The sequence below is a fragment of the Bos grunniens genome, chromosome X (genome assembly GCF_055505025.1).
Source record: "Bos grunniens cultivar Pamir isolate PY7600 chromosome X, Bosgru_T2T1.0, whole genome shotgun sequence".
Classification (NCBI taxonomy): domain Eukaryota; kingdom Metazoa; phylum Chordata; class Mammalia; order Artiodactyla; family Bovidae; genus Bos; species Bos grunniens.
In genome coordinates this window covers 39,770,284-39,796,422 of record NC_141194.1, presented here as the reverse complement: position 1 = coordinate 39,796,422, position 26,139 = coordinate 39,770,284, and the positions used below count along the sequence as shown (strand labels likewise).

The window sequence follows — 26,139 nt, the reverse complement described above, 5'->3', positions numbered from 1 at the left end:
AGAATTTAAAATACATCCAGAAGGAGGGTTTCTCTGGTGGTCCAGTATTGAAGGCTCTACGCTTCTACTGCAGGGCGTGGGTTCAACCCCTGGTCTGGGGACCAAGATCCTACATGCCTTGAGGTGGGGCAAAAAACAACAATGACAAAAACACAAAATACATCTAGAAGGGTCTCCAATAGAAAGAGTTTCAAAAACCTCAAAAGGAATGTCAAAACAAGTTAGGATGAGTCTCAAATATATCAGGAAGGACTTTGAATAAATCAAGGACTCTTTCAAGGCATCAGGAAAAGTCTCAAGTAGGTTAGCAAGTGTCTCAAACGTGGAAGCTGGAAATCTCAAGTATTTCATAAAAGGTCTCAACCGTGCCAAAGTTGTTCAAATACATCAGCAAGTGTCTCAAGCATGACAGGAAGTGGCTCAGTGAAGAAGAGCTTTAAATACGTTAGGAAGGGCTCAAATACATTAGGAAGTAGCTTAAAACAAGTCAGAAACAGTCTTAAAGTAGCCAGGAAGAATCTCAAACACATCAGGAGAAGTTGGAAACATTTCAGGAATAATCCCAAATAAGTCTGGAAGCATCTCAAATTGACAGGAAGAGTTTCAAATAGGAAAGTTCTTGAATCTATTAGGATGGTCTCATTAAGTCAGCTAGAGATGGTCTCAAAGAAGTCAAAGAGAGTCTCAAATACATCAGGAAGTATCTCATATTCAATACGCATCGACAATAAGTCAGGAAAGGTATCAAACAGACAAGACTCTATCAGAAAGAAACTAAACCAACTTGGGAATGGTATCACAGAGCCACAAAGATGGTCAAAACAAGTCAGGAAGGGTCTCAAATACTTCAGGTACACTCTCAAACAAGTCAGAAAAGTTTCAAAATGTGTCAGCACGAGTCTCAAATATATCAGGAACGGCCTGAAGCAGGCCAGGAAAGGATCAGATATGTGCAAGTGTCTCAAACATGTCATGAATGTTCTCAAACAAACCAGGAACTGTCTCAAACGTGGCAGAAAGATCTCAGGAAGTGCTTTCATTACCTCAGGAAGGGTCTCAGTCAGGAAGAGTCTCAACAAGTCAAGAAGGGTCTCAAATATTTTTGGAAGGATCACAGACAGAAAGAGAGGGTTTCAAATAATCAACCTAGTTCTCTAAAATGTCAGGAAGTCTCCAACAAGTAGCGAAGTGTCTGGAACATGTCTGGAAGAGGCTTAAATACATGAGGAAGTTTCTCAAATAGATCAGGAAGGGTCTCAGACAACTGAGGAAGAGTCTCGATCATGTCAGAGTTTCTCACATAGTGCCAGAGGCTGTCAAACAAGTCACAAAGAGTCTCAAACATGTCAGGAGCGTCTGAAATATGTCAAGTGGGGTCTCCAACATGGCAGGCATCATCTCAAACAAGTTAGGAGGCATCTGAAATAGTTCAGAAGAGTTTTAAATATGTACGTGAGGCTCAAACAGAGAGGAATAGTCTCAGTAGATCAGGAATGGTCTTAAACACACCAGGAAAGTTCTCGAACAAGTCTGGAAGTGCATGCGTGCTAAGTCACTCAGTCATGCCCTACTCTTTGTGAACCCATGGGGTGTATGCCACCTCTGTCAATGGAATTCTCCAGGCAAGAATATTGGAGTGGGTTGCCATTCCCTGCTTCAGGGGATCTTCCTGACCCAGGCATCGAACTGTGTCTCCTGCATTGGCAGGCAGATTCTATACTGTCTGAGCCACCAGGGAAGCCCAAGTTTGGAAGAGTCTCAAACAAATCAGAATGAATCTCCAAGTTGTCAGAGTTTTAAATATGTCAGAGAGAACCTCAGGCAGGATGAGTCTTAAATATGTTGGGGACTGTCTCAAACATGTCAGGAAGTATGGCAAAGTCCTCAGGACTGGTCTCAAGTCCATTAGGAAGTATCTCAATCTAGTCTGAACTAGCTCAAATGTGTCAGGAAGCTTGCCTCACATGAAAAGATAGGTCTGAAACAAGTTAGGATGGTCTCAAACATGTCAGGAAGAGTCTCAAATGAGCTAGGAAGGGTCCCCTACAAACCAGGAAGGGTATCTAATCCATCAGACTGAGTCTAAAACAAGTCAGTGGTAGTTGCTCAGTTGTATCCCAAGGACTGTAGCCTGCTAGGCTCCTCTGTCCATGGAATTCTCCAGGCAAGAATACTGGAGTGGATTGCCATTCCCTTCTCTGGGGGATCTCCTTGACCCAGTGATTGAACCTGGATCTCCTGCATTGCAGGCAGATTCTTTACCCTCTGAGACACCAGGGAATGCCAAAACAAGTCAGGAAGGGCTTAAATAAGTCAGAAAGAGTCCCAACAAGGCAGAAATCTCCTCAAATATGTTAGCAAGGGTCTTAGCTTAGACGAGGACATTTCTAAGGAAATGCCTTTACCCCCTTGTGCATCATCATGATTCTGAGCCTCTAGCTGTGTGCTCTGATGTGCTCAGAACTTCAGAATGGGCCAGTAATACGTGGCCATTCCCTCCTCTCCATCCCCTCCCTCCCATATTTGCTTTATGGCCAATTGATAAAATGCCAGACTCTTCTGACATAACTTCCAGATCATGGTCAAAGAGCCAGTGTTTATTTCCTTCTCCATGCATTTATATCACAGCTGTCAGCTGGGATCTTTTCAACAGCAAAATGAATCCAAGCTTAGAAGCACCTCAGGGCTTTAGTTTGGTTGTTTTTTTTGACAAGCTATGTTAAAATTAATAGCACTTAATTCTGCACAAAGAAATTTAGTTAGCCATCATTTCTTCTTCTTCTTCTTCTTTTTTTTTTTTTTGCTTTATAGAAAGCCAGGAAGGGGTCTTGTGTAGAAATTAAACTGTGGCATGCCCGTGATTAGCAGTTGACATCCTCTTTCCATGGAAAATAAACACAGTGTTCAGCATGGCTGGATTCCCCACTTCCTTGTTTATAGAGGCAACCGGGTGTCTTTATCAATCATTTATTTACTGTAAATGTTCCAGTTAGAAGCAAAGGTCTGTCTTTATGTAAAACTCACATTGCCCAGACTTGCCACTAACTTTGCATTTTTTAGCTCTAGGAAATATTTCTTACCCAAACTTTGTGTTTGTATAATGTACAGTAAATCAAACAAACACCTCTCCTGGACAGTGTTTTCACTAATATCAGAGAATACGTGAGAGCCAGCAATTGCTGGTCAAAGGGTAAGAGAAGAAACATATGGAAAGCTTGTTATGCCTTGGCACTAAAGAATTAAGGAAAGAATACCTCGGAAGGGAATACTAATAGTTTCTCAAGTCTTAAGAATTATTGCCTGTGAGAACAGTATTGAATTACAATTTGTCAAATTAATAACCACAAAAATTAAAAATAGATGACCTAATTTGGTCTCATGAATTATTTTTGAGAACCACTGACTCATACCAAGGTGTTTCTGCAGCGAAGACTTGGTCCTGGCCTAGTTTCTCCTCTCAGGGGTGAGGGGCAGTGGCCTAACCCCTCCAATTCCCCAGGCCCTGTCTTAGTCGACTGAGCAGCAGGAAAAACATCAGCCAGTGTGGTCTTATTACCTTCTAGAGACATAGACTGAATGTTTTTTGATGTGATTCTTGGAATCTAGATTTTTATCTATGGACGAAGTACTGAGGAAACAGGCACGCTGTTGGTGGTGGATTAGAGAGGGCTACAAGTTCTTTGACCCCGTCCAAATTACGAGGTAGAGTCCATTTCCCCTCCCATTGTGTCTGAACAGGGCTTGTCACTCTTTAACCAACAGAATGTGGCAGAAGTGACCCTGGGCCAGTTGTAGGTCCTGAGAACTGGCAGCTTCCACTTTGTTCTTGGGCACTTCCTCTCCGAACCCAGCCACCATGAAGTGGGAAGCCCGAGTGTCACGGAGAGGCCACGCGTACATGCTATGCACAACAGCCCTAGCTGAGCTCTCAGCCAACGGTTGGCATCGACTGCCTGCCATCTGTGTGAACCGTCTTGGTTGTTCCAGCTCAGTTCAACCACCAGATGACTGTAGTCCCAGATGACAGCAGACAGAGTAGAAGCTCCCAGCCCAGCCAAGTGAACCCGCAATAGACAATTGAAGCAATTAAGAATTAGCTGCCCCCTAATATTTATGGAGCACTGCCAGGCACTGTGCCGAGTGCTTTGTATTCTCTATCTTGTTTAATTCCCCCAAACCACCCCAGGAGATAGAAGCTCTTATTATGATGCCTGCTTGACCAGTGAAGGAATTGAGCTTCAGAAAGGTTAAGTATCTGACAAAGTTAGTGAATAGTGGCACCAGCACTCAAACCCAGGCCTGTCATAAACCATAAAGGAAAAGAGCATGAATCTGTACATCTGAATCACTTTGCTGTACACCAGAAACTAACACAACATTGCAAATCAACTGTACTTCAATTAAAAAAAAACAAAAAACCCAGACCTGATTTCAAAGTGTGCCTCTCTGCCCTCCTCATGGTCTGATTTAGTCAGATTAGGCAAAAAGGAATTCCCATAAACTTTACTAGGCAAAAAACATACAGATTTATGTGGAAAAACATGCTCAAGCTTCAACTCAATGTTCTAAAGAACACTAACAACAACAACAACAACACTTTTTACTCTGGAACATTTCCAAGCATATCTACCAGTCAGACAGTGTTTGCACCATCATGTACCTGTCACGCGGTTTCAATGATTATGAACAGATGACCAGTCTTCTTTCATCTACATTCCCAACTACTTTTCTCACCCCACCATGAGATTATCTTAAAGCAAGTCCCAGACATTATGTCTTCTCATCTGTAAATATTGAAGTATGTATCTCTAAAAGATAAAAATTTGTTATTCCCAAACATAACCCTTATCATAACTAAAAAATATTAACAATTTAAAAATATCATTTGTATCCAGTCAAAAATCTTCCACATTATCTCATAGTTATTTATTTTAATAGTTTCTTCAAACGAGGAACCAGACAAAGTCCCTCCTTGCATGTGGTTAACATACTTCTTGGGATTCCCTTGTAGCTCAGTCGTTAAAGAATCTGCCTACAATGCAGGAGACCTGGGTTCAGTTCCTGGGTTGGGAAGATCCCCTGCAGAAGGAAATGGCAACCCACTCCAGTATTCTTGCCTGGGAAATCCTAAAGACAGAGGAGCCTGGTAGGCCCATCTTAAGTCTTTTTGATAGGTTACCCTTTGTTCCCTTGGCCGTGCCACACACTTACCCTCTTATATTCTTGCTATCAGTTTGCAGAAAAAAATGGACACATCTGCACTGGCAAATTCCCCACAGTCAGTATTTGGCTGATTGTATCCATGCCTCCAATGTCATTTAATATGTTCTTTTAAACCCTGTATTTCCTATAATTTGGCAATTAGGTTTAGAGGCTTGATCAAATTCAGGTTTGATTTTATTGGCAAGAATATAGTATCCAGGCTTACACTTGTGCCTTTAATCCATTTTGAGTTTATTTTTGTGTATAGTGCTAGAGAATGTTCTAACAAATGAACTTATATATAAAACAAATAGATGCACACACATAGAAAACAAATTTATGGTTACCAAAGGGGAAAGCAGGGAAGGGACAAATTTTATACACATGACTATATATAAAATAGATAAACCACAAGGACCTATTGTATAGCACAGGAAAGTAGTATACTCAATATTTTGTAATAACCTATCCCTGAAAAAAATATATCTGAATCACTTTGCTGTATACCTGACACTAACAATGTTGTAAATCAACCACACTTCAATTAAAAAAAGTACTTTGTAAGCAGTACTGTGTACTTCCTGTTGCACCATATCAGGAGGCCCGGAACGTCTGGCTTTCCCATTTTTAGTGATGCTAAGATTAATCGTTGGATTCTGTTGTTGTTAGTCCCTCTTTTAAAGTTTCCATCAGCCTTTCACCTGATGGAAAACATTGCCTTAATCCATTATTTCATTAGGGCTTACACATTTGTGAGATTCTAATTTCGTCATTTCTTTTACCTTTATTAGTGGACATTTTTCTATAATAAGGGGCTTCCCTTGTGGCTCAGTTGGTAAAGAATCTGCCTGCAATGCGAGAGACCTGGGTTTGATCCCTGGGTTGGGAAGATCCCCTGGAGGAGGGAAAGGCTACCCATTCCAGTATTCTGGCCTGGAGAATTCTATGGACTGTATAGACCATGGGGTCGCAAAGAGTCGGACACGACTGAGCGACTTTCACTTTCTATAATAAAGAACTTTTTTTTATCTACTGTTTGTATACCCTGAAGTACAGTTCATATAAGAAAGGCAGAATAAATGCTTGATTCCTTACCTTTATTCATCAATATTGTCTAAAGATGATCAAAGAGCTTTTTTTTTTTTTTAAAGAAAAATCATTATGAGCCTGTGGGTTTTTAGCCTATTTGATGTATTTCATTACATTCATTTTTTAATTCCTTACTTAGTTTCATGGAGATATAATTCACATACCATGCAATTCACCCATATAAAATGCACAATTCAATGGTTTTTAGTACATTCACAGAGTTGTGCGATCATTACCATAGTATACTTTTAGAACATTTTAATTCTGCCAAAAGAAACCTTATACGCATTAGCAGTCATTCTTTATCCGCCTAAAGCTCCAACAACCCTACGCAACCACTGATCAACTTTCTGTTTCTATTGATTTGCCTATCCTTGACATTTTGTTTAAATGGAATTGTACAACATGTGACCTCTGGCTTCTTTGCCTTAGTATAATGTTTTCAAGGTTCATCCATGTTGTAGCATGTGTCTGTACTTTTTATCACCAAAAAATATTCCATTGTATGGCTGTACCATATTTTATTTATTCATCAGTTGATGGATTTAAGTGGCTTAATCATTACCTTCGGAAACTTAACATCTCTAGCATTTTTCTTTAGGATAGTTCCTATATAAAGTTTAAATTTTCCCTTCCTTTAGGATCCTTGGTCTATGTATCGGTTAGAATTAGACTTCACAGTCTGTAACAGAAATGCAAAGTATAGTGGCTTAAATATGATAGGGGTTTATTTTTCTCTCCCATGAAAGGAATTCAGGGTAGTCATCCAGGGCTGATATGGCAGCTCTGCACACATCTAGGGGAATCCCTGGTGGCTCAGTGGTATAGAGTCTGCCTGCAATGAAGGAGACATGGGTTTGATTCTTGGGTTGGGAAGATCTGCTCAAGAAGGAAATGGCAACCCACTCCAGTATTCTTGCCTGGGAAATCCCATAGACAGAGGAGACTGGTGGGCTACAGTCCATAGAGTCGCAAGAGTTGGATACAACGGAGCGACTAAACCACCACCACACACATCTAAGACCCAGGATCCTTCTTTCTGCTCTCCTGTGTTTGGTGCATGGCTTCCATCATGAAGATTCCTTTATGGTCCATGATGGCTGTTGCAACTCAACCATTACATATACACATTCAAGGCAGTAGGCAGAAGGAAAGGGCAAGGGCAAAAGCTTAAATCACTTGCATTAGTCAGTTTCCTTTCCAAAGCTTTCTCAGAAGTCTAAAGCAATGACTTTTGCTTTCACCTCATCAGTCATCAATGTCTGCAGGGAAAGCTGGAAAAGTATTGTTTTCAAGCTGAGTGCATTGTCACCCCCAATAATATAGGGTTTGTGTTCATAACAAAGAAGAGGAGAATGAGCAGTGGATAGGCAACTAGCAATCTGTGCCACAAACTGTAAATCTCAGTAATTGCTGTTTTGTGAAGTACTTGTAGCCCATTCTGAACACTGCCACTTTAAGACAACAGGACCCTTCTATAGGGTCCCCCCATAGGGGAGGGCTTCCACAGCACCTTGTCAAGGGCCATCCTGCATGCATCTTACTTTTTGCTCCCTTGCTTCTTGACAGGGTTGTGACCCTATTGCCCCTTATGTGCCAGTTCTCTTGCTTGGATTTGGTGACTCATGCACTGAAAGCACTCTAGGCTCCTGCTTGTACCACTCAGCCTGGTGACCTATCACTACCTTCCATTTCTGATCTTAACTCCCATCCAGTTTCCAACTTTACTGTTCCTGGGTGGTCCCTGCCCTCCTCAAAGCATACAGCCTTTCATAAGGAATAAGTTCTAGTCCCAATGGCTGACAGTTACCATCTCCATCTGTGTGTTTATCTATGAAATGGTAACCCCCAAATGTTATAGAATTTTTAACAACTGAGGGAAATTGCTTCTTGGAAAGAGCACCAAACTAGCAGGCAGGAAACGTGGGTTCTATACCTTCATTCTTAATTCTTCAACCAATAATTTTGTTTTTTTCTTTTTTTGGCCAAGTGGCATGAGGGATCTTAGTTCCCTGACCAGGGATCATGCCTGTTCCCCCTGCAGTGGAAGTGCAGAGTCTTAACCACTAGACCGCCAGGGAAGTCCCCAAACAATAGTTTTCTGAGCACTTACTTTGTGTGAGTCACTGACCCAGCTCTGCAAATTAAATGTGGGAGCAGGGGGATGTCACTTCACATCTTCACACATTCTTTTCCTGGACTAAATGAACTTGAAGGCTATGTTAGCTTGTGTTCTTCTAGTAGCAAAAGCCTGAGACAAGGATTTGAAGGAGTTGTGGTCAAGTGTTTTATAGCATGTCCTCCAAAGGGGATGTGTTTGATGTTTTTCCTCACAATTAGAATGGAGTTATGAATTTGGGGTAGAAAGACCACAGAGGTAAACTAAAATTCTCATCACCTCATATCAAGTACACAAACTATCAACATGATGTCACTCTTAATGTTGACCTTGACCACCTGGCTTGACCAGGGCTTCCCTGGTAGGTCAGCTGGTAAAGAATCTGCCTACAATGCAGGAAACCCCAGTTCGATCCTTGGGTCATGAAGATCTGCTGGAGAAGGGATAGGCTACCCACTCCAGTATTCTTGGGCTTCTTTGGTGGCTCACGGGGTAAAGAATCCGCCTGCAACTCAGGAGACCTGTGTTCAATCCCTGGGTTAGGAAGATCCCTTGAAGAAAGGAAAGGCTATCTCCAGTATTCTGACCTGGAGAATTCCATGGACTGTGGAGTCCATGGGGTCGCAAAGAGTCAGACACGACTGAGCATCTCTCACTTTCACCTGGCTGAGATAGTGTTTGTCAGGTTTCTCTACTGTAAAGCTACTCCTTTCTCGCCTTTCCATACTGTTCTCTTTGTAGGTACGAGACTATGTATAGCCCACACTTAAGGAGTGGGAAGATACACTCTACCTCCTAAGGGGTGAAGTATCTACATAAATTATTTGGAATTCTTCTGCATAGGCACGTTAGTCTCTTCTTCCCCATTTATTTATTCAGTCATTTATATTAGTATGGACTCATGAATATTTGGGTTATAATCTAATAGTACTTTATTTTGTTATTCGAATGGTTCTAGTTTTGGCTCTAGGAGCTCTTGGTTGACTCCTTGTCCTTTCACCATACCTGCAGTGTGTGTGTGTGTGTGTGGCTATATTTAGCACTACTTCACATTTTGGCACTACAAGATGCTCTAGGCTTATTTTGTATATTCCCTGCCCTCACTCATTTCTTCAAAGAGCCTGGGTGCCTTTTAAAAAATATTAGAAATTTGTGTTAGAAATTAATATCTAGGCAGTAGGTGTGTGCGTTGCTACTAGCTTATCATTGATTCTAGGCATTCTCAGATGATAGAGCAAGGAAATATATGTATGTGTACTAATAAATGTATATCTACATACCTATAAATATTTCTACATGCATTCATCTATGCCTTTATTAAGCTAAGTCTATCTCCATACTGATGTGTCCAACTCTAATCCAGTACCACATGGATCATTCTAGCTTTTTCCCCCTTGCTTGTCTGGAACCTCCCACTTTAATGGTGAGAAACCTGGCTTCCATGATCTGCCATCTATTTGCTTAATTGCTGATATCCAGGATACATGTACAGCAGCATTAGAATTGTTAACCTCTACCCTCTGTAGGAAGCCACTTTATCAACCAGAATGTGCTGCTTATACACAGTTTCTTTTGATTTTAGTATCCACTAAAATCCAGTATCCACTCTTTTCCAGTGGATAGGAAAGGGGTATCCTTTCCAGTATCTACTGGAGATTTTCAGTATCCACTCCTTTCCAAAGTTACTTAAGAACTTACCTTTTCCCCCACCCCCTTCAGTGAGGTTATTCCATACGCTTGTAATATAGTTAGATTCTTTTGTCATAGTCTATTCCATCCTGGAATCCCTTGATCTCCTAAATGATTTTTAACAGAACTTTGCCCACAGCAAGCTCACTCTTTATGCTATAAAGTTCTCTGGGTTTTGACAACTGCGTAGTGTCATGTATCTGTCATTATAGTACCGCACAGAATAGTTTCTCTGATGTAAAAACCCTTGTGCTTCACTTGTTCAACCCTACCCCTTCCACAGACCCCTGGCAACCACTGATCTATTTATTGTCTCTATAGTTTTGCCTTTTACAGAATGTCATATGAATAGAATCATACAGTATGTAGCCTTTTCAGACTGGGTACTTTCACTTGGCAATATGCATTTAAGATTCATCTGTATTTTTTGCATGGTTGATAGCACATTCCTTTTTATCATTGAATAGTACTCCACTGAATGGATGTAGCAGAGTTTGTTGATCCATTCACCTCTTGAAGGACATCTTGGTTGCTCCAGTTTCTGGGGATTATAAATAAAACTGCTATAAACATCGACATACAGGTTTTTAGGTGGACAAAACTTTCAAATAAGTTGGGTGAATACCTAAGAGTACAATTGCTATATTGTATGGTAAGACTACATTTAGCTTTGTAAGAAATTGCCAGATGGGTTTTCAGAATGGCTGTACCATTTTTGCAGTCTCACCAGCAATGAATGAGAATTTCTGTTGTTCCACATTCTCACCAGCAATTGGTTGTGTCAGATTTGTGGGTTTTAGGATTCTCATAGGTGTTTATTGGCATCATATTGTTAAATATAATCTTTGGTGGAATCTTTGGCATTGTTTTTCCTGCTCTGACATTTTATATTTCCTTCCCCTTGAGGACTTACAATCTGGGCTTTTTGGTATCATTTATGTCATAAGTTCTTCACCTTTTTCACATTTCTTGGTGGAAAAAGAGTTAGCTTGCAGCCTTGGAGACAGCTTTAAGTGCATTGCTGAGTTGGATGCTATAGCATTTCTCTCTAACGAAATGAGGTGTCTAAATTGAGTACTTTCTCACTCACACCCTTCAAACAGCATAGTATTGAAGGTATAATTCCAAGTTTTTGCTGGCAATTTGTTGGCCTGAGCTATGATGCCCAGAGAACAAAATTGCTCCAGGAACTAAAATATGATTAGCTGAAAACAACTTCTGAGCCCTCTTACATCCATTTCTGCCAGAAATTCCAAACTCTGCCTTGACCCAAACTCATGGTACAATTCAGTCACCACCTGCCCACATGTAGCTGGGCAAAAGCTTGGCGCTTAGGCACACTCTGAGGGCTCACCACTTCTTTCACCATCTTTTTTTCTGACTAGCTGGTCACATCCACATGGCAGTCTGACTCCCACTTAGTTATCTTTTTATTATAAAATAAAGCATAGAAGTTCATACAGAACAAATACATAGAATTACTATAAGGTCACACCTTCATAACTACCATCCAGGTGAAGAATAGTACTTTGTCAGCCACTCCGGAAATCCCTCCATGCCCATGATTTTGATTTTTTTGTAGTAATAACTTTCCTCATACTTCTTTACAGCTTCATTATACAAATGTGCATCTTTACACACTCCAGTTTAGACTTGCACATTAGAAAGTTACTGATTCATCTTTTAAACCTCTTTTTTTCGGGGGGAGGGGGTTGTGCCACGTGGCATTTGGGATCTTATTTCCCCAACCAGGAATGGACCCCATGCCCCCTGCAGTAGAAGTGCAGTCTTAACCACTGGCCCACCATAGAAGTCCCTCTTTTAAACCTCTTTTAATCTATAGCCCCCTTCTTTGTTGCTTTCTTTTCCCTTTATGTTACCTATTGAAGAACATGGACGATTTGACCTACAGAGTTTCCTACAATTTGAATTTTGTTGATGACATATTCATGGTGCATTTCAACATAAATCCTGTACCCAGCTTTTCTTGAAAATAGCCACCTGGATTCAAAGGTTTGACCAGATGTTTGCAAGACTATAAGCAGAGCTGAAGTCTTTCCCTAGGAGATGACATGTCTGATTGCGTCTCTTTTACAACCTTAGCACTTGTTGATTCTCATTGTCTGGGTCAGTTATTCACTGAGAGATACAAAATGGTGATAAGCTAATTCTGTCATTTTAATTTGCATTTATTAGTTGATTAGAATACCTTTATAGAGAAATGCTTCCCTGATGTTACCTCTGGTTACCTAGTGGTACAGTTTCTATAGGAAAAGCAGGATATATGTTTGATTCTTTCTCTTTATTTTTCAGATGATTTTTAAATTTTATTTTTAGTTTTCAGATGATGAATTTGTTCCCTGATATCCTCTAAAGTGACTAGTTTTTAAATCATTATAAATTTAAACATACTTTATGGATTTTACTCCATCACACTTAAACATTGTGGTCAAATATACATAACATAGGGCTTCGCAGGTGGCGCAGTGTTAAAAAATCTGCCTGCCGGGCAGAAGCCACAGGAGATGCTGCTTCCATCCCTGGGTCAGGAAGAGCCACTAGAGTAGGAAATGGCAACCCACTCCAATATTCTTGCCTGGGAAATTTCACGGACAGAGGAGCCTGGTGGACCACAGTCCATGCTGTCGCAGAGTCAGACATGACTGAGCGACTGAATACTCACACACTCACACACACACACACGCACATCATAAAAATTTACCATTTTAACCATATTTAAGCATGCAGTTCTGTGGCATTAAGTCTCCATTGCATTTTTATACTTACTGAAGCTCAAATAATCTCATCTGTTTCATTTAAAAAAAATCTTTAAATATTTCTTAGTCCAGAGCCTTTTGAAGGAAATTAAGAGAACCCTAGTCTCACATTTGCTTTCCTCTTACGTCCCTACTTTCCAATCAGCCCAAGCAAACATGAACCAAAGTGAGAAGTGAAACGCCCCACCGCGCAGATGCTGTCTGCAATGTCACAAGTTATGACTCACGTTTAGCCTGGAGATTGTCACCAGAGTCAGCAGGAGGAGACAGGCTCTCTAAGTGTGCTGGGTTGAGGTTTTAAAATTAATACAGTTTAAATATTGATAATGTTTAAATCTGAGCTGAATCTCTTCTATCCTGCATATATGCTTTATTAAAATTCATCATTGGATTTTTAATGTATTAAAATGTTTGAGTTGCAAATACTTGAACTTTTTTTAAAATGGAAAATATGTGCATGTAGAGCTTTCTCTTTTGATCTTTAACCCAGACTTCAGCAGCTGAATAGACAGCTGCAGAAAACTTGCACAATAAAGTTGAATGGACAAGTTGTCCTAACCTTTATCCATTTCTCCCCTTTTGAGTCAATAGATCCCCTATTTTTATTTTCTCTTGTTTTCTTTTTGAGTTTACCCACTCAATTGGACAAACAGATGGGAATCCAACTTGTAAGTGTACAAGGAAGCATTACAAGTTTCTTAAGAGTCTTTTCTAAAGTCTGTAGGAAAATTTTTCATAAAGAAATCAAAGCTCATAATAAAATGAAATTTCAGAAAACTATGAGTCCATGTATACCTGTTATGGATATAAGAAAACTAAATCTGCATCAGACACCACCCTGAAATGCTTTAAAAATTACAGTACACCCAAGTCCTCTAATGCTGTGATACCACTGTCTTAAGAAGTACTGGAGGAGAAAGCTTACTTGGAGTAACAATGACAGGAGATCAATAACCATGTCAGATAAAACGGTATCTCCAAATAAAGAATACATAAAAAATGAGTAATTTTTTTATTTGACAAGTATTTCTGAAGTGCCAATTAAATAAACTGTCAAAGATACTCAAGGATCCAGTGGTTGCGAGGGAGAAGCTACTGATGTCAAGGACTATATATTCAGCCAAAAAAAAAAAAGAGAGAAAAAAATATTAACATTTTTGACAAAATGGATGGACCCTGAGGGCATTATGCTAAGTGAAACAAGTCAGACAAAGACAAATACTCTATGATATCACTTATATGTAGACTCTAAATAAGAACAAAAGCAAAACTCATAAAAAACCCAGACTCATAGAAAAAGAGATCAGATTTGTGTTTGCTAGAGATATAGGTTGAGGGAGGAGGAGTTAGATGAAAGTGGTCAAAAGGTATTATGCAAACTTCCATTTATAAGGTAAATAGGTATTAGGGATATAGCATACGATGTGATGACTATAGTTAACACTGCTGTATGGTATATTTCAAAGTTGCTGAGAGTAGATCCTAAATGTTCTCATCACAAGGGAAAATTTGTTTTTGTAATTATATAAGGTGATAGATATTAATTAAACTTATTGTGGTAATCATTTCACAATATATGTAAGTCAAGTCATTATGCTGTATGTAAACTTACACAGCACGATATGTCAATTACATCTCAATAAAACTAAAAAAGTATAAACATTTTTCTTTTTAAAATTAACTGTGAATGGTCTTGCGAACTTGCCACAGTTTCCTGGATGCTGGCAAGAGACATGTGACTTCTTGGTCAGAGGTAAAGGATTTTATTGCTCATGGTGCAGCAAGCAGACTTGCTCCCAAAATCTGATGAGGCTGATGTGGATGGGCTCAGATGGATGCCCGCACACACAGTGGATGGCATTACAGGAGAAAAACTCAAAGGTTAGGAAACTTGAATCTTTCATAATAGATGGTAAATAAGCGTGCTTGCCCTTGCTGCGGAGGGAGATACTGTCTCTGTCTTTCAAGCCTGTTAGCAATCAAACATCCATGAAAAGACAATCCACAACAAGCCAAGGCCAGTCTAGATCAGCCAATAGGCAATTTTACTCCCAGATATGTGGATGAGCCTCACAGAGACCAGCAGGGTTGCCTAGCTGGCCTCCAGCTGACCCCAGACACGGGCAATGAACACTCTGGTATATTACTGAGGTTCTGTGGTTCCTTGTTACACAGCGTTATTGTCACAGTAAACAACTGATGCCATCACCGATGGTTTCTTAATACCAAAATCTAATTTATGTTTCCCATTGTAGCAAGAGCTCTCCTTCTGAAATACAGATATTATCAGAGCACTTTCTTGTTTAAAAGCCTTCAAGTACCAACTGCAACCCAGACATGGAATTCAAATTCCTTGCTGATCTGGTTCCCATTTTCATTTTCAACTTCATCCTTCACCTCTCTCCCCACCCTCCCCCAACCATCCTCCTTGCTTCTGACATTCCACTCACATAGACCACAAAATGTCTCTGCACTTAAGAAAATAAAATTCTTTCCTGCATTTTTAAGGTTATAAATTTAGTTACTCATTTTAGTAAATCTGGGAAGTACAGAAAAGTACAAAGAGCAATCTTCCCCCCCAGGACTTTTTGCATATACGGCATATGCTAATGTCAGACATTTAAAAAATTATCACAATAATAGAAGTTATTTTCTACTTAGAAAATTTGGAAAAATTTAAAAAAGCACCACCATTAATAATATTCAAAGATGAATGAAGCTTAAATAATTACAATATCTCTGATAGACAATGAGTTAATATCTTTACCACATAAATAATTAAAACAAATCCATTAAAAAGTGTCTATATAGTAGTTTAAAAAGGCAAAGAGCAGGAGTAGGCAATTTCAGAATAACTATAAATGGCCAAAACCCAAACCAAAACAAAAACATGTTAAGCTTTAAAAGGTGTAAATTAAAACAGTGATCCCTGATTCTTTGCTTACAAGTTTAGCCAAGTTAAAAAATAATAAATCTGATTGCTCGCAAGTATATAACTCTCATTTACTGCTGGTGTATGTTTAAATTGTTCGAATCTTTCTAGAGGGATTAGAGCACTGTTTCTCAGAAGAGTATAATGGTCTCACTCTTTGATCCTACAGTTCTACTTCTAGGAATTTATCATAAAAAAATAATCAGATATGTGTGTGTAGAAGTATGATCACTGCCAGGCTGTGTAATAGAAAGCAAGTAGAAACAGTGTGGTATTGGCATAAAAACAGATATATAGACCAATGGAACAGAATCAAGAGCCCAGAAATAAACTCAAGCATATATGGACAACTAACTTGTGACAAGGGTGCCAAGAATACATAATGAGAAAGGATAGTCTCTTCAATAAATAGTGTTGGAAAAACTGGATATCTTCATGCAAAAGAATGAAATTGGAACCCTATCTTACAATGTACACAATATTCAATTTAAAACTGATTAAAAACTTAAACATAAGACTTGAAACTGTAAAACTCCTAGAAGAAAACACAGGGAGAAAGCTCTTTGACATTGGCCTTGGTAGTGAATTTTTTTTTTTTAATATGACACTAAAAGTTCAGGCAACGAAAGCTAAAGTAAACCAGTTGGACTACATCAAACCAAAAACCTTCTTCACAGCAAAGGAGATAATCAACCAAATGATACAGTCTGGAAGAAAATACTTGCCAGCCATACGTCTGATAATGTGTTAATAAACAAAAACAATTGTAAGGAACTCATACAATTCAGTAACAAAAAGCCAATCTGATTAAAATGGGCAAAGACCTAAATAGACATTTTCCTGAAGAAGACGTACAAGTGGCCATCAGGTACATTAAAAAGTGCTCACCATCACTAGTCATCAGGGAAATGCAAATCAAAACCACAATGAGCTATATCACCTCACACCTCTTAGGTTAACTATTATCAAAAGAACAAGAGATAAGCGTTGGTGAAGATGTGGAGGAAAAAAGAACACTCGCACACTGTTGGTGGGACTGTAAATTGTTATAGCCACCATGAAAACAGTATAATAGAGTTTCCTCAAAAAATAAAAATGGAAGTAGTAATCCCACTACTTAGTATATATCCAAAGCAAATGAAATCAGTACCTCATAGAGATATCTGCACTCTCATGTTCATTACAGTACTATTCACAATAGCAAGATGTGGAAGCAACCTAAGTGTCCATTGATTGATGAATGGATAAAGAAGATGTAGTTATATGTATACACACACAATGGATGATCATTCAGCCTTCAAAAAGGAGATCCTGCCATTTGTGACAATAAAGATGAACCTGGAAGACATCATGCTAAGTGAAATAAGCCAGACACAGAATGAAAAATACTGGATGATCTCACTTCAAAGTGGAATCTAAAAAAGTTGAATTCATAGAAGCAGACAGTAGAATGGTGGTTACCAGGGACAGGAAGGTGAGGGAAATGGGGAGATGTTAGTCAAAGGGCACGAAGTCAAAATTATGTAGGATGAATAACTTCTAGAGATCTAATGTACAGCAATGGTGACTACATTTAATGATACAGTTAATGATACTGCATTATATATTGGACATTTGCCAAGAAAGTAGATATCAGGTGTTTTCATCATACACATACACACAACATGCACACATGCAAGGAAATTCTGTAAAGAGATGGATATGTTAACTAGTTTGGCTGTGGGATTCACTTCACAATGTATGTTGAACATCATGTAGATCTTAACATATACAATTTTTATTAAAAAAGAAAGGAAATAGAAATGACAAAATTCTCAATAAAATTGATTAAATGAAATGTGGTATATTCAAACAATGGGTTGCTATATGATCATTAAAATGGTAAAGTAGAGCTATATTTATTTACTGACATGGAAAGATGTACAGATAAATCTTTAAGTGAGAAAAATAGGATACAGAATTGAATGTTTCATGTGGTCACCTATCAATATATCCAGGAGAATATCTTACAACATTTATTGTATATTATAATTTATTGTATATATATATCATTAATATGTATAATTTCTTTTTCTTTTTTAAATTTTCACTTTTTAATTTGTCTAAATGAAATATGAATTACTTGTATATTTGATTAGGAAACAATGCAATGAAGGATTGATTGGTGTTTTCTCTTAGTTATTTTAAATTCTATTTTCTTACATTTATTGTATAGACTTGCAGCCAACACAGTAGGAAATAAGTTCAGAACATTGTTGGTTGTGCTTTTCATGGGCTCCAGACATCAAAACATTTCAAATTACTCTTAAGTGGAAAATCTTTAGCTCTTCCTTCACTGGGTCTTTGAGTGCAGCCTGGTCAGGGAATCCTGGATCTCTGTGAGGGGCTTTCAAGATTCCCAAGTGTGGTACCTGTTCAGAGATACTTAATTTGACAAGGTTTTAGAACGATGAGTTTTCTTACTGGGGAAGAGGGGAAGGGTGGGGGATTTTTAATATGAAGTGGCATGGGTGCCAAAGGCTTAAATAGGATTTGCCATGGGAAAATTAAATTTTTTGTTTCTTTAAAATTTTTTTAAACTTTGTTGGCATATAGTTGATTTACAATATTGTGTTAGTCTTGGGTGCTCGGCAAAGTGATTCAGCGATACATATACATATGCACGCATGCGTGCTCAGTCACTTCAGTCATGTCTGACTCTGCAGCTGTGCAGACTGTAGCCCGCCAGGCTCCTCTGTCCATAGGATTCTCCAGGCAAGAATACTGGGGTGGGTTGCCATGTCTTCCTCTAGGGGATCTTACCAACCCAGGCATCAAACCTGAGTCTCCTGTGTCTCCTGCATTGCAGTTGGATTCTTTACCCGCAGAGCCATTGGGGAAGCCTATATATGTATATTCTTTTTTTTTTTTTTTAGATTCTTTTCTCCTATAGGTTATCGCAGAATATTGAATAGAGTTCCCTGTGCTATACAGTAGGTCCTTGTTGGTTGTCTGTCTTATATATAGTAGTGTGTGTATGTTCATCCCAAGCTCCTGATTTATCCCTCCTCCACCCCACGTTTCCCCTTTGGTAACCATAAGTTTGTTTTTGATATATGTAAGACTGTTTTTGTTTTGTAAGTTCATTTGTATTATTTTAAAAATTAGATTCCATATAATGAGTGGTATCATCTGATATATGTCTTTCTCTGCCTGGCTTCATCTAGTATGGTAGTCTCTAGGTCCATCCATGTCATGTTGCTGCAAATGGCATAAATTTCATTCTTTTTTATGGCTGAGTAATAGTCCATTGCATACAGGTACCACATCTTCTTTATCCATTCCACTGTTGATGACTGTTTAGGTTGCTTCCGTGTCTTGGCTATTGTAATAGTGCTTCAGTGAACATTGGGGTGCATGTATCTTTTCAGATTATGGTTTTCTCTAGATATATGCCAGGAGTGGGATTGCTGGATCATATGGTAGTTCTACTTTTAGTTTTTTGAGAAACCACCATACTGTTCTCCATAGTGACTGCTCCAATTTACATTCCCACCAACAGTGTAGGAGGATTCACTGTGGGAAAATTCTGATGTCCTTTCCTAGAAACCATGGTCTTAACCTTCTTATAGTTCCTGTACTACCTTATCTATTACTGCATAACAAATTGTTCTAAGACTTAGTGGCTTAAAACAACAGTAGTCACTTATTACCTCTTCTGGTTTCTGTGGGTCAGGGATTCAGACAGGAGACAGCAGAGACAGCTTGTCTCTGCTCCACAATGTCTGGGCCTCAGCTGAGAAGACTCCATGACTAGGAGCTAGAAACCGCCAAAGGCTCACTCACTCACTCACTTATCTAGTGTCTGATGTCCATTGTCAGCGAGAATACCTACACAGTCGCCTCCTCAGATGGCTCACATAAATGGTGGGTGGATTCCAAGAGTGAGTATCCAGAGAGAGAGACAGTGCAGAGCAAAGCTGTACCCTTTCTATGAGCTAGGCTTGGAATTCACGTTAGCATCACTTCCATTATACTCCATTGGTTGGATTTGTCATGAACCTCCACCTAGATTCCAGAGGAAGGAACACAGACCCCACTCTTGGTGGGAGAGATGTCTATGTCACAATGAAAAAAGAGTATTTGGGGTGGGATACATTGCTTGATACAGCCATTTTGGGCACATACAATCTGTTACACTGCCCAAATTTCTACAGAAATGCTCTTGGATCTTGGATCTATATTTGTAAAAAAAAAGAAATCAAAACCACAGAGAACTTTCTTTTCTTTCCCTCCCACCCTGCCTCCCTCCCCCTTCTCCTTCCTTCCTTTCAGTTATAAACAGCACAACCATCAGTGAGTTGTTTCACGGTATGAAATCTTACCAACAGGGTCATTTTAATGGCACTCCCCAAATAATTTTATTTTTGCTGTGCTGACATTTTATTTTCCACATTGCCACAAGAAGGCTGTCTTTCCAGTCTTTTGATGTATCTTACTCAATTCTTTTTGAGAAAGATTGTATGGCTTTAAAAACATTAGGATTGGAACAGTATTTTTATTTACCAAGTACTTTAACATGCTTACTATGTGTCAGGCACTGTTCCAAATGGGCCCTTTACAAAGATTAACTTGCTTAATCTTCATAACATGATTCTCAACCTGTAGATCAGGAAACGGAGGCATAGAGAAGTTAAGAATGAGGTCACAAAGCTGCACATGGCAGAGCCAGGTATCAAACCCAGGGCACCTGGCTTCCAAATCTATATTCTTTAAGAAAATGTTTTTTAATTTAAATATAGTTGATTTACAATGTCATATTAATTTCTACTGTACAGCAATGTGATTCAGTTATACATCCATACATATATGCATTCTTTTTAATATTCTTTTCCATTGTGGTTTATCATGGGATATTGACTAAAGTTCTCTGTACTGTACAATAGGACCTCCTGCCCCATCCCTCTCCCACCCTCCTCCCCCTTGGCAGCCACCAGTCTGTTCTTATCCGTGCAAATCTGTATTCTCAATCACCATGTTATACTGCCTCTCCATCATCTTTTTTACTCCATCAGCCCTTATTAACTTGAACCATAAGGAACAGATAGTCTGAGGAAAACAAATATGAACTCTCAGATGTATGAAATAATGGAAAGCTAAAGAGATATGCCTGGAGCAGTATACCCCGCAGGTTGCCCTCTGGCTAGTCTTACCACCCCCAACAGTTCTGTGCCCCAGAGTGATTGACTGGCACAAAGAAGGGTAATTTGCTAGATCTACTGTGGTGAAATGGGCTTCCCTGGTGGCTCAGCAGGTAAAGAATCTGCCTGCAATGCAGGAGACGCAGGTTCAGTTCCTGGGTCGGGAAGATCACCTGGGGGACAGCATGGTAACCCACTCCGGTATTCTTGCTTGGAAGATTCCACAGACAGAAGAGCCTGATGGGCTATAAACCATGGGGTCGCAGAGAGTCAGACACAGCTGAAGCGACTGAGCACTCTGTGGTGAAATATCCAAGAGGCGCAAAGCATTTTAACATTTTAGAATATTTTTCTCACAGAACTTCTGTGATGGGGTATTGTTGCCTCTGCATTGCAGCTGGAGAGAGACAAAGAGATTTAGGGGGACTTCCTCACATTCCACAGTGAAAGGACTTCTGAGAAGCAAACAAAATTCTGCCGACATCAAGCCTCTGACTTTTACCGCTGCAAAATAATCTCCCCCGAACAGCCTCTCCCAACAATATCAGGTTTCTTCAGCTGAGTATTTAGGAGGCTGCCGGCAAGTCTAATCACCTGGGACATCTTAACAACTAAAGTCACATTTGATGGAAAAACTCATCAAGAAGCCGTGGGTGACGGAGGGCATCTTGTCAGAAGTCTGGCTCCAAATACGCGTGATGCCACATATTTGGAATTCTGGAAGGAGAATGCAGAATTGGTTCAAGAAAAGTAGCAGAGAGGTTTATCTGATTCTCTGAATACAGTGTTTTCAAAGGAGAAACAAGTTCTCCAGGAGCTGAAAAGCACCATTTATTCAAAACAGTAAATGAAGCATTTGTTATTGGTATAAACAAAGACATAAAATAGATCCTCAGGCAGACTTTCAGGAAACCGGGGGCAGAAGGGAGCAGAGAAAGAAGAACCGAAAGAGAGAGAGAGCTTAGACAAATAAGCAGTTTTGTCTTGAACATTTGCCAGGGAAAGCTGGGTAATGAAGGCTTCGAAACAAAACGAAAAGGAAACGGGGTAAGGAAAGTGCTACAGGGAATAAATGGTTGGTGATGTCCATATAAATGAAGAGATTCAAATCTTATTGGGGGTGGGGATGAGGGCATGGGGACGGTCGGACAGGGTCAAACTCCCGGTTTAAAAAATATATATATATGGCAAATGAATGAGCAGAAGGGAAAAGATGAATAAGGAACGAGAATAGAAAGAGGAAAGGAAGCAGGTTTAACAGGAAACCAACTAAAATAGACAAGTACAGACAGTATCATCAGAAGGGAGAGGGGGAGAAGGGGTCATTAACACTAGGCAAGCAGAAAATTCGAGGAGAGACGGTTTTAAATATTAAAAAATGCACGCCTTTCAAATTACCTGCCAATTCTCTCTCTGAATTATAGAGGACGGAAGCTCTGGATGTTGTCACAGGAACGATTAGTTCCCATGATTTGCCATCCCAGAAGTCAGCTGTTTTTCAAGGCCACTGGGCAGGGTCCTGATGGCCAGTTTTGGACGTGCTCCAAAGCTTGGGGACTGGGGGGAGGTGGTCAGTGGGGCGGGGAAGAGGAGGGGATATGCAAGGCTTTGAGGAAGGTATAGGGAAGGATGGGTGGGTCAGGTGGCAAGAACCCCTGACCACTTGACTGCAAATGTCAGAATAGGGCGCCAAGCCTTGCCTGGTTGCAGAGAACTTCCTCCCATACTGCTGCGTGCGTGCTAAGTTGCTTCAGTGGTGTCTGACTCTTTGTTACCCCACAGACCACAGCCCGCCAGGCTCCTCTGTCCATGGGATTCTCCAGGTAAGAGTACTGGAGTGGGTTGCTATTCCCTTCTCCAGGGGATCTTCCTGACGCAGGGATGGAACCCGAGTCTCCTGCATTGGCAGGAGGATTCTTTACCGCTAGCGCCACCTGGGAAGCCCTTCCCTACTGGTAAGGCTGCTCAATGTCCCTCTGTCGTGCAGTTTTCCCAAAGCTCAAGGACAAATTCTGGCCTCAGCCTGGACTATCTCAGGAGCCTCGGCCCCATATGTCGGGACCCAGAAACAGGGCAGCCTGGCAGTTAATGCCATCTTGACCATGAGCTTCTGTCTCCCTAACTAGAAGCCACAGTTCTACTCTCTCCTGGTCTTGGGTCTGTTTTCTGTATTGAAGGCCCTGCTGTGGGCTCCTGACTAATTCCTAAAAGCCTCTTAGCTTGGGGACCTTGCCTTAGCCTTGGTTAGCTTCCTCACAGGAGCCAGAGTCGTGCCCAAACCCCTTCCCAGGGACGGGCCCCAGCTACTGGAGGAGGGTGATGACTCTCCTCCACTGCCCGTCTGTTCTCTTGTCTCCTTAAGTATCACCTATGCCTGGGTTCCCATCACCTGCTCTGAGCACCCTTAGGGACATCTTGTTCACCCGTGTGTCCTTCCTAATGGTACCGAGGTCACACGGTCAGCTGTGCTTTGCCGTGGCTATCAGAGGTCACAGGCTCTCTTCTCTGGGGGATGGCTCTCCTCCTAGAAGCGGGGTTGATGGCTCATGTCCCTGCAGCTGAGACTGTTTCATTTACCTTTGTGCCATTCCAAGGAGGGAGGGGAACCTGTGAGATGTCAGTCCTTCCCAGCCTGCCCCCCATCTTACTACAGCCAACCTGGGCATTCCCAGATGGTTTCTTAAAAAAAAGAAAGAAAAAAGCATATATATATATATATATATATATATGTATATATAGAATACACATAGAAAATAGATAAATGAATGATTTGTTTCAGCACCCTCAAAAATATTTTACCAATAGTGTTGTGTTTTACCTACATGAGAGCCAAGAAGAGACTAGGAAAAACACATTTACTTATTTATTTTAATTAATATTTTTTTATTGAAGTATAATCGATTTACATTTTGTGTTAATTTCTGCTATACAGCAAAGTGATTCAGTTATACATATATATACATTCTTTTTTTAAAATATTCTTTTCCATTATGTTTTATCACAGGATACTGAATGTATTATAGTTCCTTGTGCTACACAGTAGGACCTTGTTGTTTATCCATTCCATATGTACTAGTTTACATCTGCCAACCCCTGAATTCCCAATCCACCCCTCCGTCACCCTTCCTACCCTTGGGAGCCACAGGGAAAGACAGAGTTCTGTTCTCCGAGCCTATGAGTCTGTTGCTGTTTGAACAATAGATTCATTTGTGTCATATTTTAGATTCCACACGTAAGTGATATCATATGTTATTTGTCCCTCTGTCTCTGACTTACTTTACTTAGTATGATAATCTCCAGGTCCATCCATGTTGCTACAAATGGCATTTTTTTGTTGATGTTTAGAATCCAGAGACGTGGCAGACGCTGTCAATGCCCCACTCACGCCCCTTGGCACTTACTCTTCAGGACTCAGGCTCCCTCCGGTGAGCACCTGTGACTCACCCTGTGGGCAGGGCAAGCAGGAAATGCCAGAGAGTTAACACCCCTGGGAGCAGCCCTCAGCCAGAGATGGAGTTGATAAATACCCTGGCTCCCTTTCTGCACTGGGAGGAGGTGACCAAAGTGTGTCCTGTGCTATCTCCCCAGAGTTCCCCAGCAGGAGGGAGGCTCAGTTGCCCATCGCCATAATCTGCTCAACAACTTTTTGGCTCCGTCTTTCCCCCACATCACTTTCTCACTCTCCTACTGATGTTTCCTGAGATCAGCTTCCCCCTGCTTCCCAAATTTGTGCTCCAGTTCTTGTCTTGGGCTCTGTTTCTGGGGGAGTCCAAACTAAGGCAAGAGATTGCATACCCAAGCTTTAAGATTTAAGTGTTTTCCTATGAAGCCATACCTGATTTGAACACTAGCCTAATAATGTATAGTATTAATAATATACTTCCTTTTTTCCCTGTCTTTTATTTTTTTTAATTGGAGGATAATAGCTTTGCAATGTTAGGTTGGTTTCTGCCATACAACATCGTGAATCAGTCATAACTATATATAATATATATCCCCTCCCTTTTGAGCCTCCAGTAATACACTTTCTATAATGTATTATTAAAGGAAAAACATACTAAAGTGCCTTGTGCACAGCACTTCTTTCTATCTGGGTTGCGTGAACTCTGCTGGACTTTGAGAGGCTGCTGCTGCTAAGTCACTTCAGTCGTGTCCGACTCTGTGCGACCCCATAGATGGAAGCCCACCAGGCTCCCCCATCCCTGGGATTCTCCAGGCAAGAACACTGGAGTGGGTTGCCATTTCCTTCTCCAATGCATGGAGGTGAAAAGTGAAAGTAAAGTCGCTCAGTCATGTCTGACTCTTCGTGACCCCATGGACTGCAGCCTACCAGGCTCCTCCGTCCATGGGATTTTCCAGGCAAGAGTAATGGAGTGGGTTGCCATTGCCTTCTCCGTTTGAGAGACTAATAGGTGTTAAAAGATTTGAGGCTCAAATATGCTTGAGTTCAACAAAATGAAGCAGGTTTCTTTACTTCAGTACTCTTGTAGTCTTTAGGAAATTAATAGACTGTCAGTTTCCAAAAGTGCAGGCTATATGCTTTCCAAATTCAGTTGATCTTAGAATCACTTTTTCTCAGGAAGCCCTCTTAATACCTTGCAGAGGAGGCTGGCATTTCATGGAATAGACTTTAGGAAAGGCCTTGGTGTGCAAGCTATAGGATTAAAACATAATATTGAGCAAAAGATGAGGCAAGTTTTTCTGGGGGTGAGAATGCTGCATTTCAGGGCACCTGTGTTTTCTTTTATGTTTTAGCCTACTAGAAGGACAGTCATCTGTGGGCTGAGATCAGATGTTAATATTTCTTTTGCACAGAAAACCATTTAAATGTTTTTATTTGAACATTCACTGAGAAAAGAGGCAGAGAAACTTGTTCCTCAAAGTGCGATCGGTAGACCAGCAGCATCAGCCTCACCTAGAAGCTGGTTAGGAATTATAGGTTTCAAGAGAAAATTATTCATCGTACCAAGAGCCATGAAGATTGTGAGTGTGAGTGAGTATCAGTCCCTCAGTCGTGTCCGACTCTTGGTGATACCATGGACTGTAGCCCACCAGGCTCCTCTGTCCATGGAATTCTCCAGGCAAGAATTCTGGAGTGGGTTGCCATTTCCTTCTCCAGGGGATCTTCCCTACCCAGGGACGAAACCCATG

At 40.4% G+C, this 26,139-nt stretch overlaps 1 protein-coding gene across 4 annotated transcripts in view; it reads left to right on the top strand.

Annotated features, from left to right (window-relative positions):
• The window catches only part of MED14 (mediator complex subunit 14), a 315,823-nt gene that overhangs the window by 44,309 nt on the left and 245,375 nt on the right, over positions 1 to 26,139 (top strand). For 2 of the 4 annotated variants that reach the window (XM_086387056.1, XM_086387054.1), the window contains exon 1: positions 22,615 to 22,811. The exons of the other annotated variants lie outside the window; for them this stretch is intronic. The gene's annotated coding sequence lies outside the window, so the exon portion shown is untranslated. Of the gene's footprint in view, positions 1 to 22,614; positions 22,812 to 26,139 lie in introns of those variants that run through there. 4 annotated transcript variants of the gene reach the window in all.